The sequence below is a fragment of the Vipera ursinii genome, assembly GCF_947247035.1.
Source record: "Vipera ursinii genome assembly, chromosome: 2".
NCBI classification, from domain to species: domain Eukaryota; kingdom Metazoa; phylum Chordata; class Lepidosauria; order Squamata; family Viperidae; genus Vipera; species Vipera ursinii.
In genome coordinates, this window is record NC_139513.1 from 74,743,699 (window position 1) to 74,761,800 (window position 18,102).

General features: G+C 43.4%; 1 protein-coding gene across 1 annotated transcript in view; it reads right to left on the reverse strand.

The window, feature by feature from the left end:
• UNC5A (unc-5 netrin receptor A) overlaps nt 1-18,102 on the reverse strand; it is a gene marked incomplete at its 5' end in the record, with an annotated part of 105,650 nt that overhangs the window by 60,930 nt on the left and 26,618 nt on the right. The gene's annotated exons all lie outside the window — the stretch shown is intronic.

The window sequence follows — 18,102 nt, forward strand, 5'->3', positions numbered from 1 at the left end:
TTGGTTTATTATTTACATTCTGCCTACATGACTTATGGTGACTTATGGTGTATTCAAACTATGGTTAAACCATGGTTATGTTACAGGAACTATGGTGAAAAGCTTGTAAAGCACAACTGAAAAATAGGTACTTTATGAGAACTTTAACCTCCCCCCCCCCCCGCTTCAGAGTTTCAGCAAGTACTTTGTGCTTTCTGTCTGTCTTACAGATTACTCATTGCTGGAATCAATGAGCAGTTAAGTGAAACTTCAGAAAACAAGTACAGAATGCTGGATTTCCCAGTGAATGCAATATGTAGCAGTTCTTACACAACCAGAATGGCTTGTGAGAAACAAAACAATAAACAGAAATGCTGTCCAAAAATATTCTACTTAGATGTTGGCTGCTATGGCAAGCCAAGGAGACTTGCTTGGCAGCGTCATAAATAATATTAGATAAAAGATAAACAGAGTAGGCGATCAAAATTCTTTGAAAAACAGACCTCAAGAGTATGAAAGCAAACTTTTCTCAGGGCAATTTATGCACATTTTTGACTGATAATATATCATAACTCATCTTGTTCACTGGGAGAACAATGTTTTCTTCCGGATTCAATTTCTGGCATTTCTAGGTAGGTCTGAAATCTAAGGCCTTTTCTCCAGATGCATTTTCCAAATAGTGATTATGAGAGTTGAGGTCCAATACCCACCCCCCAAAAGAGTCAGTTTCACACAGAAGTGAGATGGATGGACTTACAGTTTGACTTACTATATAGGGCAGCATCCCCTGTTCCAATATTTCTTTGGCACTGGGTGAGGTAGAATTAGTGAAACTAATTATCTCAAGAATGAAAATTCAAATTAATATGCAAATTTCAGGTAAGCACATCTGCTAGAACTCGACTTCTTTTGTATAAGTGGATATCTGAGGGGGTTGGTTACAGATGAGATAGAAAATGGGAGTTGGGCTAACTTTCCCATTAAGGATCTACTTTGACAATTCATCTGAGTATAAAAATACCTTATTAGGCTTAGAACAGTTGATAGCTCCTTCTGCAATAATTGATGCCACTGGTTGTTACAGATTCCACTGAAGTAAATCTCAATTAATATGGAAATTTGGGGTAAGCACATCTTCTAAAATCCATTTCCTTGGTATAAGTTCATCACCTCTTGACTTTTTTCTGGTTATTAAATGACAAAATGGCTTTGGACCACAAATTCAGACAAAAATTTTTTTTCAACAATAGAAGGATGACAAATTATATAAACATCTAGGCTAAACCACATTAAGGCAATATTATTTTCATAAAGGCCTTCTGCAAGATAGGGACTTAATCTCATTCCCACTGCAGTCTACATCATAGTGATACTATAAGTATATTTTGCAAATTCTCCAAATAGCAAGGTTCAGTACATTTAACTGCAATTTAACCACATCTGCTGGATAAAATTCCCATTTCCAGCAACTATTCATCTTTCTTTTATGTAGCTGCTTCTTTCTTTACCTCATATTGGGTTCTCATAGGTCGTACAGTTCTTTACTTACCACAATCAGCCATTTTAAAAAATCTTACATTCTGGAAGTAATTATAGAGGTTTATCAAAATTTAATTTACCCCCAGAGCAGTCATAACACTACATAGTGCAAATGAGCCCTAACAACTAAGGACTTCCATCCAGAAGACAGAATAAGTAAGTAACTAAAGTCAGTTTCAAACAGTTATTAAAATCTAAAAAAGAAGCACATCGGATTTTTGACTTAAAAAAAAATAGGGGCTATCATTGATATGTGTGTGTGCGTGTATCTATGCAGGTGCATACATGCACACACAGAAACTTCTATGTATGTTTGATATTTTCAGATAGCTGTTTTATATGAAATATTAGGTAAGTAGAGACCTTCAATTCTGCCTTAGGTGTGGCTCAAGACAACATTTTGCCTCGTCCTATACATGTTTATTTTCTTTCATTGCTATCTCAGACAACATGGCATTGTTCTGAGGAAGCCTGACTTTCCACACAATGAGAGGAAAGACATTATTTCTTGCTTTATCTCTTCTAAAGAGAAAATCTACTGGAAAGTAGGACAGATGATTGGGGGAGGAAGCATCTTGCTCTGTGATGCAATTTGACCCATCTAAATAGATGGTGGACAGTCCAATCATTGGACCAAATTCCGTGCCTTTTCTCTCCTCTAAAATAAAGACTTATTTGCAAAATCCACTCTGCCTGAATCCACAGGAATGCAAGGCTTTTTTTCAAGAACACAACTCACCAAATCACCTGATCCTTGGAATAATCAGGGCTTTTTTTCTCATAGAACGCTCAGAACGGAGTTCCGGCGCCTTTTTTGGATGGAACCTTGTAGGGTAGGCAAGGTGGTTTGTATGACATGTGTGAGTTCCGGCACCTTTTTCTTTTACAAAAAAAGCACTGGGAATAATTAATTCATTTCTATGAGCCAGCAGGAAATAATCACCAATGATCTGATCAATTGTGTAACAGCCATTTTCTGGGTACTTTCAGTCACTTTGGAAGAGGCTGGAAGAATGTGGCTTTGTGATTTTCCCTTTCTCTGCCTACAAACTAAAAGGAGACAAAAATAAAAGCTCCTAGAGAACCACATTTTCATAAGATGATTCTGTCTCTTGGCATTGAAGATGTAGCTGATTGCATAATATAGACAGAGAGGTCATTTATCCCCCAAAAGGCCCAGGACAGTTTCAGTCAACTCCTTCTTGACTTAGTCTGGGATTCGTATGACATTCCCCCATCCCTTGATCCAGTTAAGTGTGCCATGAGAAACAGGTCTAGAATGCTCCCCATCCAGTGCTGAAATAAAGGTTCATCCTTAATTTAGAACAGCCTGAATGAACCTGTCTATGTGTGTCTTGTGTGAATGTTGCTGATAATTCCATGGTTATAAACCTAGTCAAGTGGGTGGATTTCTCATGTCTGGAAGTCTCACAGCTGTCTCGGCTGGCAACTTCACTGAGTCACTAGAATTCTTTGAGGTTATTTGAAGGATGTCAGCTCCTGGCATCTCCTAAATGTGCTCATCACTCAAACAAAAAAGAGGTTTTCTGGCTCCTCACCATTTGGGACAAATATCTGCCTGAGTATATCTCCTAGAGGATGGGCAACCCAAAGAAGCCAACCAATCATAGAGTATGCATTAATTTGTGCATTTAATTTACAGAGATGATGTTGGATTCAAGCTTGTACACTAAATCAGGCCTTTTCTGTTTCTATTGCCCTAATATATTATTCTTCTTTTACTTTATAATCTGCCTGAGTCCCTTCAGTTCACCAGTATATCTCACAAGAAGGACCATTATAGGATAATGGTTAGAGTGCTGGAGTCCAGGTGACATCCTATTCAGTTATAGGTAAAGGTAAAGGTTTCCCTGCACATGCGTGCTAGTCGTTTCCGACTCTAGGGGCCGGTGCTCATCTCCGTTTCAAAGCCGAAGAGCCAGCGCTTGTCCGAGGACTTCTCTGTGGTCATGTGGCCGGCATGACTAGACGCCAAAAGCACATGGAATGCTGTTACCTTCCCACCGTAGTGGTCCCTATTTTTCTACTTGCATTTTTATGTGCTTTCGAACTGCTAGGTTGGCAGAAGCTGGGACGAGTAACAGGTGCTCACTCTGTTATGTGGCACTCAGGATTCGACCCACCAAACTGCCGACCTTCTGATCAACAAGCTCAGCGTCCCAACCCACTGAGCCACCGCGTCCCTGATCCATTCAGCTATGATCAGATGCAATAAGGTCTGGGACTGACAAATGCCTTCTACAGATACAGCTGATTGCGCAGTGTGGGCTGAGAGGTCATTCATTCCCCAAAAGGCCCAGGTCTGTTTCAGTCAACTCCTTCTTGCCTTAGTTGTCTGGCTTAGAGATTCACATGACACAGCACCCCATTACTATTAGTCCAAATAAACTAGTTTTCCCTGATAAGATAGTCTTCAAAGTTATTGGGATGGTAACTCCCCCAAATCCTTGACAGTTAAATAGATGATAGGGTAGTTTTGTATTGAGATTTTTTTTTAAAATCCCATTTATATCCCGCCCTTCTCCGAAGACTCAGGGCGGCTTACAATTTAAAGCACAAATCAATGTGCTTAACAATAGCCTTCATTCTATGTATATGCCTGCTTATTAGGGTTTCCCCCCCAAGCGGCATTATTACAAAGTCAGCTTATTGCCCCCAACAATCTGGGTCCTCATTTTACCTACCTCGGAAGGATGGAAGGCTGAGTCAACCTTGAGCCTGGTGGTGAGATCATGACTTCACATTATTTGGAGAAGCCAACGGCACTTTTTCCTTGCAATCTATTCAGCCCTGCAAGCCCCTGCAAGCTTACCCCTTCCTCATATGCAGCATATGAGGAATATGAATGATCTGCAGTGACAATCAAGCCTGCTGCCTGTTCTTGAGACAGACAGCTTATTGGTAGGTCCAGCCCAGAGTCAAGATTGATGGCAGAAGATCTAAGCAGGCCTGCAGTTTCCTCTGCCCACCATAATGGCAAGCTATCAGGGACCTGCCATCTAATAGGGTATTTTTGCATCATCTCTTCCCCCCCTCACTCCACCTTACTATGAAGTAGGACAGCAAAGGCAAAGCTTTTGTGCTGGGCTATCTGGGTGGCTTCGGAAGGTGGTTGGCTGCATTGAGGGGGTGGGACCATGTTGGCCCTCCTGCCAGAAGCAGTTCAGCTCTGCCTACAGGGCTCTAAAACAGCTCAGGTTTAGCTTGACATTCTAACAACATGGTGCTAAGTAGGTTCCATTCCAATATACACAGATAGGAGGTGGTGGGGGAAGGGAAAATAAACAGAGTATGTTTTTTGTAGCTATTATACTGAGTGCACTGGAGCTCTGCTCCGGGAATTGGGATGGGGTGTCCAGGAAGTTGGCAAGTAAGCGTGACCTACCTATTTTTGCCCTCAGGATTCCTCAGGCACAAAACCCCCAGGGACTGCTAGCTCTCCTGCCGTTTGGGCACTACTTTGCATGCTATTTTGGGCAATGGTAATGTAAGTATATGTATATGCAAGGCAGATTCTGAGAAGATCCAAAAATTCACCTCTTCTCAGACTGGTTAGTTATTATTAACGACCTGACAAGGGGAGAGAACTGCCAAACAGAGTGTGAGCTCATTTAGGGAAATGGATGCATTGTGAGAGGCATAAATATTATGTGCGGTTACACACTGTAGGGGGGCACTGCCAGGCACGCACATTCACACACAATCCCTCTGACAGAAATAGAAAAGAAAGGAATTGTGGTTGTCGTGGTTAGGGAGGGATTTAGGCCCTACTAGAAATAGCACCTCTTCTCCTCATAAGGGCTGCTGCTCTGAGACCTGTGCATGTCGCCCCCTGCAGGGGGGCAGGTGAGTGACAGAAGAGTAGCATTTGCTGAAAGTCACAGGGATTAAATGGAATTGGGGGGGCCATTTACTGTAATGAAAGTCAGAGGCCCAAGGCCTACAGCACTGCTACTGTTCCTCAGACAATCCCCCCTCTTAATCAGGGTTACTGCTAACTCTACAATGTTAAGGTTTTTAAAAAAGCTTCTGCTGGAGAAAAATAGGGATGAGAGATATGAATGTCTGTGACCCAGTCTCTGCATCACTCTGTTCCTCTCCCTGACTAAATTCCACCAAACTACGCCAATAGGATTTTACAAATGCAACATAATAATATTGGCAGACCTGAACAATGGAAATCAAGATCCATAGGCCTTTGGTCCTTGGTTTCAGCACTCTCATCAGTACAGCCTAAGAGCATATCTGCTCTTCAGATATCTAGTTGTGATGCAGCGGTCACTTATTAGATAGTTAACCGTGACTCAATGTTCTGAGAATAGTAGTCTAAACCCTTTGGGGACATAGGAAAAGATTTTTCAATCAGCAGTACTACAGAGTCTCTTTGTCTCAGTTTACTATAAAGATAGTGATCCCAGGTATAGACCTTGTATATAAATAGATCTAAAACTGCGCTAACTTTAGCAACAAGGGCAAGCATACTGCACAAATAATGTTTCTCCAAAGACACTGGTACTCGAGAATGGTGATCTTTCTTTTCTTTTTCTTTTTCCATCCTAAAGTGACCTCTGAATTATCCACTTAAAACCTGGGCAGAAAATATGTTCTTCAATCTTTGTACAAAATTATTAATTTGTCCAAAAACTCTCTCCTTCAAAATGGCCCCAAATGGAAACACTGCCAGAGCTAAGTCTTCCTGTCTAGCTAGAGAATTCAGTGTCCATGAAAAGTCAATATAGGAACTTTCTCACTGATTTGATAAGAGCAGAAGGGCTCCCCAACACATCTCTTCATCTACGGGGAGTAGAAAGAAAGTAACAGGAATGAATTCTCCAATGTATCAGGAGAAACTGATATAACAAGCAATATATATATTCCTTGAGCATGGATTCCAAGTCCTGCTCAGGTAGGTAGAAACTCTTCCCCATTTTTTTTAAGAACCATAAACAAATTTCAATTAAGTGGTTCCACTCCTCTTGGTGCTGTATATAGAAAGAGCTGTTTGTATGTGTAGCTTGAAGTCACCTGGAAAAAGACTTCTGGGGCTTTTTCTAAGCAAACTCTAACAAGACTCAGGTTTCTTCAACAGAGGAAGATTGTGAGGCTTCTGAGAGAAGACAGATCGTGGCATCGTGTTGGACTTTGCACTGAACGGTGAGATCAGGATCCCAGGGTAGCATGTCTACTTTAGTGACAACATTGGCACACATAGCTAAGTGAGTCTGACACAGGCCATTTATCAGATGTTTTCTGCTAGAAGCAACATTCAGTGATAATGTTTTGCATGGAACTCTGAGCTGGCCAAGAGAGCAGAGACGTTGTTTCTCCTGCCAACGTTCTGTTCTGCTATGGTGATATTGGCACATGTGTACAACAAAGAGTATTTGCCCTGAGACCTGAGCAAATTGTATTGTTTTATGGAAATGTGTCATTGTTTTGATTAAGACATCATATGACTGATCACTCATTCTAAAAATCAAAGTGCAGATTTCCTGGTTTGCTAAAGACTGTCCATCTGTCTAAACATCTCCATCTCTGTCTAAGAAGAGGATCAGAAAACTCTGGTGCTATTATTTATTTGAAAGCAAAAATACCCCTCTCACTTCCCCAAAGCCTGCCCATAATATAAAAGGCAGTAGGACTACCTCTAGATTTTTCAGACCATGACACATGGCCATCAGTCACTCCAGTTATTGTCCTTTTAGACTTCTAACAAAAGATCAGGGCTGGAACACACTGATGTCTTCCACTGCTGAGCCTAATTAAGCACTGTGGGAATGTCCCATTTATGAACAGAAGGCAATTCTTGTTCACTACCTTTAATATATAGGATGGAAGGAGATGCTAGGATCAGCCATTTCTCATGATCCAGCTTAAAGAAGGAACTGAGTAGAAGGGACAAAGAGGAGTTTTGGTTCCTAAACATACCCCTCCCATGACACATGCTATTACTCAACTTAGAAAATATCACCCAGGTTGCAAGGCCATCTAAGCAAAGTAGCAGTTATTCTTAATTTCCCAAGAGAGACTTTCTGGGCAGTAAGGCATATTGTAAATTGCATAAAGACAAACAACAAGTTAATCAGTCTACTCTAGAGTTAAACTATAAGCCTATGCATACAGCCTATATAGAGGGGGAAAATGGATGTGAGGACACAAACATTCCATGCCACATAAATTCTAACTCTATATCACAAACAGCTGAATTTGGCAGCAGGTATTAGTTAGGCAAACTAGATAAATTTCCATTGTTACTCTGCATAATTCATTTGCCTCTATTTGTCTTGAGTTGTTATGGAAGGACATTGAAATCCTATAAGCCAGGGGTGTCAAACTGCCGGCCTGCAGGCCAGACGCGTCATCTGGAAGCCACGCCCACCCCATTGCCGGCAATGGCAAAACCGTCCCAATACGTTATGCAACGTCACATGACATCATGAGTTTGACAGTTCAACAGTGTTTTCCCATAGTTTAACAGATTAGAAATTTGCTCCCCCCCCAGTTTATATGCAGTCTGTTGACCTTTTCCTTTTACAAATGAAAACTGTGGCTCTCAGGATGCTATTTTCTATGCTCAGCCTCAATCTCTGTCCTACCAGATTAGGACCACACACATGCAGAATTCAAATAATGTAGGCATGCAGCTGCTTTTCTAAAATTCTTTGTTACTAGAATTCTTCCCTGAAACATCTTTTTCTCACTGTAATTCTAACATGATGTAACACTTGGTTCTCTCTCTTAAAATCACCCTTGACTGCTTAAGATGATGATTTCCTCAGTCAGGGAAAAAGGACCTTGGTACTCTCCTGCCATGGGCAACAGAGTGTGAAAGTGTTTACAGAGTATAGTTTCTTCTGAAGAGGTCAGTAAGACTTTTGGGTGCTTTTTTCTTGCCTTCTGATTTCCAATGAATTGCAACACACAATAATTTAAAAAACCAATAGCATTTTATTATGTAGTACACCTAGCACTATCTATCCTGAACATTGTTCTACAGCTGGCTACCCAATTCTTGTACCCTCCAGATGTGTGGAACAATTAACTCTATCTTTCCCAGCCAACATGAGACTGCTGATAATAACAGAAGTTATAAACCAGTACAACTGGAGACATTAAATTGGAAAAGGCTGTCCAAGAGACAGTGAAATAAGTTAAAGACATGGCAGCCTTCTTCATCATAAATGCTTTGGAAGTTTCCAAAATTCTCATATGTAGATTGAAGAATTTTGGAAGCTTGAAGGCACATGTGTGGGCACATTTTAGTTGGGAAAGATTAGGATAGGGCAAGTTCACATTTGTATTTGTTTCTTTGCATCCTTAGCGTATACACAGTGATCTGTCCATGGTGCTGATGTAGCCCTGCTCTGCCCACATACGACTTGTCTGCGACTCTCAGAAAACCTCTGTCCATATAACTGAACTTAACTTGGCAAAGGATCTGCTTCTACAGTATGTATTCCTTTTGATGCATCCTTTCTTCAGACTCCATCCCTTTCAGTTATACTCTGAATTTATTGACAAAAGAAGATAAAACACATTTGCTCTAAAAGAAGACCTATATGGCAGAAATATTAACTGGAGGGCAATTGCCCCCAACAGACTCATCGGGTCTAGCAGCATATAGCTGCACACTGTATTCCTGTGATTGGACCATTGTCCACTAAGCGGCTGGCTAAAGTCTCTAGATCCCCAGCACACAACTCAACTCCAGTGACAACAGAAGCATCCAACTGAACATGTAGTAAGCCTAGCCAAGAACACACAGAGGGAATGTCCTGCTAGGTTATAGCTTTGGCCTGCTGGCTGAACACCAGGTAAAGCATCCAAGTCATCTCTCTATGGGCTTGATGCAAGCTGTTAGCATCTGAATGTTAAAGCACAAGTGAGAATGCTAAGAAGTAAACAAAAGAAAACTCTCTACAATAAGGCCCATAATTAGGTATTCATCTTCCTGGGGGGGAAAAAATCCCCATATGGATTGCACATGAACTGCCAAAGCTGAAAGTGGGTGAGACAGAAGCAAGTTCCTGAACATAAAACATCTAAAATTCAAGAAAAATTGGGAGGAGGGGACAAAAGTGTGATGACACAAACTGCCTATTCAAAAGAAATGAACAGCTAATGACTCAAAGTTTAAAAGGTTTCATTTCTGTAATGACGCAGGAAACAAATGAAAAGATTGATCAATATAATGAAGAGATCTCAATTAGACCACCCTCCCACTCCTTTAATCATACACATACAGGAAAGGGGTGTAATGTAGTGGGTCTGACGCAAGGAAGAGACGCCAGCCGGAGTACGTGTTCAGCTCTTTATTGCGGGGGGGGGGGGTAGCGTACTAAGGAACGAGGGTTACCTGGCCTCCTTAAATACCTAGCCAGGTAGGTGACCAGCCAATGGGGTTGGCCCTAGGTTTCCCACCGAAACTAAGGTTCCCGCCAAAACCGTCCAGGTCAACGCCCCCTAGTGGCTGTTGCTATGCAGATGCCTGTACTGGATACATAACGGGAATCTATAAGAATGAGGGGGGAAAGAAAGTAGCATTGCATGAAAGATTACTACACTCCCCCAAATGGTGAGGGAGCAGGAATATAGGGAACACACACAGAAAACTGAAAATTGGAGACTATATTGTCGTAAGGATTTAAAACATCTCTAAGAAGCAGGAATGTGGTCCCACAGAATATTTGGTAAGTATGTAAGATCTGAGATTGGTGCCAGCCATAAATATTTTATTGTTGGGCTGAAATCTCTTCCCAGGTCCAACTCAGGGAAGTGCTGGCTTTGGGCTACCTCTCTTTCTCTATGACTGAGATTTCATGGACTTCCACTTTTATCAGTCTGCTTTTACAATTGTTCTTTTCTAGAAACCTCCCCCTCCCCGACTCTCCTGTCCTTAAGAAGATAGTGAACTCCCCTCCCCCTCATATTTTAGAAGAACAGCTATGGCAAAAAATCAGGAATCTGGTAGCACTTTTTCCTACTAACTCTACATACTACAACTAATGAAATGAACTGCAGCTCACGAACAGTTTATGCCTTTTAATGAATTCTGTTAGTTAGAAAAGATTCTAGCAGATTCCTGATTTTTTTTTACATCTGCCCCCAGTAAACTCCTATCTTCTCATGTTATCAGCAGCTTGCCTTATATATTGCAGAACTCTCTCTTTGCCATGGGGTATGTGCATATGTGTGTGAGTGTGGGTAAATGTAGTTGGGAAGGAATACATCAAGCCTTTTCTGGATGCACTCTTATGCACACATCGTGGTGTTCCCTAGCCCCATGAGAAGTGTATGGTGCCCTAATATTTAGGAAGATGCAGAACTTTTGGCCTTAAGAGAGTGCTGCCTGGATACATTGCTGAATATGGATACTTTCCCAAGTTGAAAGACAGGCCAATCAAGTTATTTTGGCACTCGTGGCAGAACATTCATTTCTCTTCCAGACTGGCGGTATAATGTGATGATTTAAATAGCCAACAATCTGCTCTCTTTTGATGACCCCCTTCACAACAAGAAGCCAAGGCTTGAACAGGCCCTAAGTCCATCTGCTCTGGCCCCACTTCTTGATGTGCGCCTTCCGCCATGCCAAACTCTCTTTCATAAAAGGGAGTCTTTGGTGCAACTGGAAGATGAGCAGAGATTATGGCTTCCACCAGCACTGCACACATCCAGCTCACTTTCTCTTCTCTTTCTCCCCCTCCCCCCCTCCCCTGAGAACAAATGGCTCTCAGTCTAGACGGGCACGTGGCTGCCCTGTGCCCTGTTGGCACGTGGCTTTCTGCTTGAAAGCGCACAAAGGGAGAAGAGAGCTGAGTATATGGCATTTAGGCCTCCTGCTGCTCCAAGTCTTTAAAGTGGCGTGGATCACACGCAGAGAGCGCCTGGGGGTGGGCCGAGGGGGTGGCGGCAGAGATCAGAAACGGAGGCTCACAGCCCTGCCATTTATCCCCTAACCTCCTCTTCTCTTCTCCCCTGGCAAATGCACGCGTCTGAACCAGGGCCATCCTAATAGATACTCTTTTGCTTCCCTTCCCACCCCCCACCCCCCCCCCCCCGCCCCGCCGCCGCTGCTGGTATTCCACACCGTGAGATGAGGATGGAAAATGACGACCCTATAAACGGAGCAACGGGTCTCCGCTTCCAAAATGTACTTCACTTCACTTTCTCCTTTTCCTCTCCCGGGCTGCCCCACTCCTCCCTCTTCCCACGCGCCTCGTGCACATTTTTGCCGAACTGCCGCTCCCCTCTCTCTTGGCCGGGTCGATTTCCAAAAATGTTTAAAGTCAACCAGAGGGTCTAGCACAGGGGTCGGCAACCTCGGCTCTTTTATGACTCGTGGACTTCAACTCCCAGAATTCCTGAGCCAGCATAGCTGGCTCAGGAATTCTGGGAGTTGAAGTCCACGAGTCATAAAAGAGCCGAGGTTGCCGACCCCTGGTCTAGCAGGTTGCTGGTAACATGAGACTCGGCAAGATTCGGACGCCACCTGCGAGGAGGGAGGAAGAGGGGAAGGGCATCCAAACAGCTCCTTTCCCTTGCGGAACTAACACGACCCTGATCGCTCAGCCACACAACCTCCCAGCGCGACCCAGGGCTATTTCTTCTCTCCTTCCCTGGACGCGGCTCCCTCGGGGACACTTTCCTCGTCACCCATCGCGTTCTTTCTTCCCTGCTAGAGAAATGCTCTAATTAATTGCCTCCTAAGAAGCATGGGAGAATCTATTAGCCATCTACAGTGGCAGGTGGCAGAAGAGTAATGGGGAAGGAAGGAAGGAAGGAAGGAAGGAAGGAAGGAAGGAAGGAAGGAAGGAAGGGAGGGAGGGAGGGAGGGAGGGAGGGAGGGAGGGAGGGAGGGAGGGAGGGAGGGAGGGAGGGAGGAGCAACAAGGGAGGGAGGGAGGAAAGGAAGGAAAGAACAAGGGAAGAATAAGGGAGGGAGGGAGGAAGAAAGGAACAAGGAAGGAACAAGGAAGGAAGGAAGGAAGGAAGGAAGGAAGGAAGGAAGGAAGGAAGGAAGGAAGGAAGGAAGGAAGGAAGGAAGGAAAGGAAAGGATTTTATGTGATTTAGAAAGGACATCTATCTCCAGGTGAAGAGGTGGGTTTGACTGACCTGTCTTGTTGCTTCTGAACTGAGACTGCTTTTGATTTTGAAAGTTGGGCCATGTGTACTGCCCTATATTTCAGGAACTAGAAGAAAATTTGGGGTGGGGTCATAGTCCCTAAACTGAGCTGCCCATCTACACCCCACCCCCCAAGCTTTTTCTGGACTTCAGATCCTTAGGAATCCTGAGCAGCATTAACAGAAGGCTGGAACACTTGCACAGAGACAATCTGCTTCACATAATTTCTGATCTTTGGATGAAAAGGAATTCCAAGGACAAGTTGCAGCAAAATTTAACATCCATGTTTGACCAATTATTACATCTAATTCTGGAAAAAGTCCATATGGAAAATATCAGCGTAAAATTTAAATAGACAACAGCTTATTGGCATGGACTCAAAAAGTGTGTTTTATGTGCACATATGTGTTTGCCAAAGTAAAAGCAGAGAACCTGGAAGTTTCATAGCCAGATGCTTGTCAGTTGTTTTAAAATGATTAAACTGTATCTGTAATTGTATTTCTATTGTTTCAACTTATTAGGACTAATAGCTTTAAGGAAAGACTTCAATTCTAATAATTAAAGATGATGGTGGGTTTTTTGGAGATTAATTTGTTGATTTAATTATAATCTCTATTTGAAGCAAATGAACTATTTTACCCATCCCATTTAGCAGTTGTAATTTGCATAAGCACATAATATCTTTATTTGCCTTGACAACAACATTGTAAGGTAGGTCCTCAATTCTGGCCTCCATCTTCAGATTTCAGATAAATATTTTAGCCATTTGATATTTAGGGAGATGCTAAAGCTACCTTCTGGGCTTTGAAAATCAGGACTGCCACTAGATGCTAGTAAAAAGTTTTCTGAATATTGTTGCTGCCATCTTGTGGCCACCCTGACGTTTACAGCCCTTATCCAGTAGTAAGGCTTAGAACAGGGGTGTCAAACTCAATTTCATTGAGGGCTGCATAAGCATTGTGGTTGCTCTCAGGGGGCCGGGTGGGTGTGACCTGGGTGGGCGTGGCCTACTGGGTGGGCGTGGCTAGAGTGCATATGGCCTACTGGGTGGGCATGGCCAGCTCTACATCGTTTGCATCAAGGGTGCCTATGGGGGCCTGGGCAGGAGTGGGACAGATCTGAGGGTCTCTGGCAGAAGGAGGGTCTCTGGGCCAGGGCCAAGGCAGTGGGGGCCGTTCCCTCACTGTTTCCAGGATGGCTTCGCGGGCCGCATGAAACCACTTCGCGGGCCGGATCTGCCCCCCCCCCCCCCCGGGCCTTGTGTTTGACATGTCTGGCTTAGAATATACAGATGATCAATGTCCTCAACCATTTCCTCTCTCCTTTTCTGTTTCAGTTTCCATAAAGACAACGCTGAGCTGAGAAACCTTTATTTGTTATTAACTGAAAACTGAAGGTATGAAAAATAACAAAGTAATAATTTGAAATACTGTGAATTCTCAGCAACTGTAGCTTAATTCTAAAATGCACTGTACTTGTTTATAAAGTTAAATTATATACAGAAGATGCCACTGTTTTTTCAAACTAGTGATTTACGATTAATGCATTAATTAATATAAGAATTTAAGTATTCAAAACTTTAAGAATAGAGATACATAGAGAACAAACACAGCCAGTCTCCAAAAATACCAATGCAGCTAGAAGTCTAAAGACACATAGCATCACAGATGGTATTATTGCTTCTTTATTCATTGACCCCAATAACTGGTTGCAAAATAGTCAGAGCAGTTCATTGTTCATAGTCACTTTCTCTTGCTATGATAATATGCAAGTTTTAGAGCTGCACAGAACTTCTAATAAATGGACTGTACTATAAATTATTTCACTGTGAGGCTATCCCTGTAATTATAGAATCAAAATAGAGGGGGGGGCACAGCAGAATCTGTCGGAGGAAGAACTAGTCTGTACTTCTTTACACTAATAGATGTCTACAAAAATATATCTTTGTGTTGTGCTGCTGTATCTCCAGATAGCATATATGTATTGACCAAGTACAGGGATGTCTCAAATTGCAATGCATTGCTTTGACAAAGTATTTTGTCAGTTCTGATTTTCAGCTTTGCAAAACTTTCTAAATTTAGCCCTATTTCTCTTGCATTGTTAATATAAAGTGAGCACAACCCACATAAATAACAAAATACTGTCATTATCATGCAACTCAGGAAGCATGGGAGATCTTCCCCTATGTCTAGCTTGGCTTTTAAGAGGAATACCCACAACTTGGGATATTGGTTCTGACAACCAATCTTAGTTTGGTTGTCAGAACCATGTCTTACTTCTGATGAAGAACAGTGGTCTTTATCTACCTAGCTACCTATCTGATGGGGATTAATCCTTTAGATTTATTGCCACAGAATTTGATCCTGTCCTTCCTACATCGCTCTACCACATTAAAGGAATCTCTCCCAAGGTCTACAGTCTACCCTTTTCTGATTCCAGGTAGGACCTGGCACAGCAGTTATCCTGACCCAGTTTGAGCAGCATGAAAGGGCAATACATTAATTTATTTTTTTTCCCCTTTATTCTCTTGCTATGAAGGAGGTGAGGTTTTTTCTGGGAGCAGAATGCCTTGAGGCAGTTCTGCTTCATAGGGAAGACTCATATTGATTAAAGCCCGATTGCAAGGACTCAACCCAGGAGGTAAAACGTTTAAAAAAAAAACAACCTACGGTAGTTGCAGCTCTTCTTAAAGATGAAGCAAAATGGCTTTTATAGAGGCCCGTTTGAGAATGGAAGGGTGCTGCTTCCCTGACCTTCTCTAATCGTTTCGGTGGGGCAGCCTCCACCCCCCCCACCTGGAGACTCCTTCACTTCCCGTTAAGCCAAGCCAACTATTCACCCGGCCTCTCCACTCCTTCTTCTTCAGAACTGATCTGCTTTCTCCCGGGGGCCCTTTTAGGAACTCAGGAATTTCACGATGGAGTTTAAAGATGCCATCTGGAGCCTTATAAATCGAGTCCGCGCCGCGGGACCAGCACTCCATATTACAATGAAAGATTTTAGCGCATTTTACAACCTTCCTGGTCCCCGCCGACAGCAGGTAATTAAAGCAATAATCGCCTCTGATGGCGCTTCCTAAACGAGGAAACTTTGGCGTCAACGCCGCCGAGAGGAAAATCAGAGGAGACGACGGTGGGGGCTATTGTGGTGGTGGTGGTGGTGAGGGGCGGATTTAGGAATAGAAGGGTCTGATCCTGCCCAGCCTTCCTAGGACCCCTGCCGGGAGCAGAAAGTGATTGACAGACAGTCCAGACCAGGGCTCCACAAACTTAGCCGCTTTAAAGACGTGTGGACTTCAACTCCCAGAATCCCCCAGCCAGCGGAATTCTGGAAGTTGAAGTCCACACGTCTTAAAGCGGCCAAGTTTGAGGAACCCTGGTCCAGACTAACAAGTTTCAACCGACCGGGGCTGCAGTAGCGCCGTCGTCTGTTGCTCTACGTCAGCGTTTTCCAACCTTAGGAACTTGAAGATGCGTGGACTTCAACTCCCAGAATTCCCCAGCCAGCATAGCTGGCTGGGGAATTCTGGGAGTTGAAGTCCACGCATCTTCAAGTTCCTAAGGTTGGAAAACGCTGCTCTACGTTTCCGCGTTTGAGCAGTTTGGTCTGAAGGTGGCTGTCGGCGCCCGGTCAGTGAATTGCACGCGTGAGAGAGAGAGAGAGATCACGATCCGCGCACATCCCAGGAAGCTATAGGAAAAGATACGACTCGCTTTCCAGCCGTCCTCGTAGCGGGAAAGGACCGTGCTTAAAAGGAATGCATGAAATGCGCGTCACTGATCCCTCAGATTTCTAAAGCGGAATGACTATGCGAGGCTGTTGGCTTGGGCTGAGTAATTTGATTTTAGAAATAAGATCTTTTTAATTCTACTTTTCCACCAAAGGGTTCTGGTGGGGGACATGACTCCTCCCTTCCCTCTCACAACAGTTCTGTGGGGTAGGCAACCCTGGCTCTTTCATGACTCGTGGACTTCAACTCCCAGAATTCCTGAGCCAGCTTGGCTGGCTCAGGAATTCTGGGAGTTGAAGTCCACGAGTCATACAAGAGCCAAGGTTGCCTACCCCAGGACTAGCCCAAGGTCACCCAGGGTCCTGCGCGTTGACCCTGAAGCCTAAACTAAAAGATGTTTCTAGGGGTTCTCTGCCCTGTAGCTTAATTGCTAAAGTACAAATCTCGAGGCAGTCTCGAGTGCAAGGGCTTCAGGGGGTGTTGCAACCCCCATCATGGACTCTCTTAAGTGTGCCGGACTGAAGTTGAATACATTATTTATACAGGTAATGGGTTATTTCCTGCAATAATGCAGTCCTGGATTTTACGGTCTTGGTCAAATCCCAATTATCCAGTTAAAAGTGTGATTAAAATGCTATACTGAAACAATACATCTGAACAAATTCATGCGCAGATTTGTTTACTGCAGGGAGCATTTAAAAATGTCAGTGTGGAAAAACAGTTTTGCCTAAGATCTGACAGATGGAGCTGGCACAGGGAATGGTGAGATAATAGGTTACCAATTCCCCTCTCCCCCCCCAATCCTATTGCCTATGACACAGCTTCATTTAGAGACATCAGAAAAGCTGGGGGCTTATCTGTATGTCGTAAAAAAAGTTCTTCTGATGATATGTAGACCAAAAGGCACAAGAACAGCCCTTTTTCTGCTCACTTGGCAACCCCAGGACAATAGCAATAGGGCAGCAGGATTCCGCTCTGTGTCTTTTATCTGTTTTAAGTTGGGTTCAGCCATATGGGGGTTTTTTCCTGAAACATTCCTCCTTCAAAGCCTTGAATCATGAACTTGAACAAATACAAATCCCAGATATTTTCAGCAAGTGGGTTTGGTGAACCTTTTCCGTTAGCAACTGTTAACATCATTCAGCCGTTGCTGTTTTATCATAAAGCAACTTGTTTTCTTGGCCAGCTAATGAAATATATTATCTTGATGAATGGGGAATGGGGAATATTTTGAAGAGGCTGGTTGGCTGATGAACACATTGGATGATTAATACCTTCTAAGATAGAATCACTTCCTCTCGAATCTGCCACAGACCAATCAAGACTGAGTTGGTCTCATGAACACATCTTCCCAAATCTCTAGAAAAGAGGAAGTTGAATAAATTTTACACATTTTGCTGGATGGCTGATTAAACAGAAACAACTGGCTATTTGCTAGAGCTCAACAGGTTAGCCCTAGAGGGCCTAGACCGGGGGTGTCAAACTGCCGGCCCGCGGGCCAGACAGGTTATGCGGAAGCCGCGCCCACCCTATTGCCGGCAATGGCAAAACCGTCCCAATACGTTGCGCGATGTCATGTGACGTCGCGAGTTTGACATGTCTGACCTAGACTATTAAAAATTTGAATTGAAAAGAAGTCCAGCATTCTGTAATCGTGGGGAAACCATTCAGCCTGGCAGAGAATTTTTGTGCCAAGCTAAACAGTGCATTA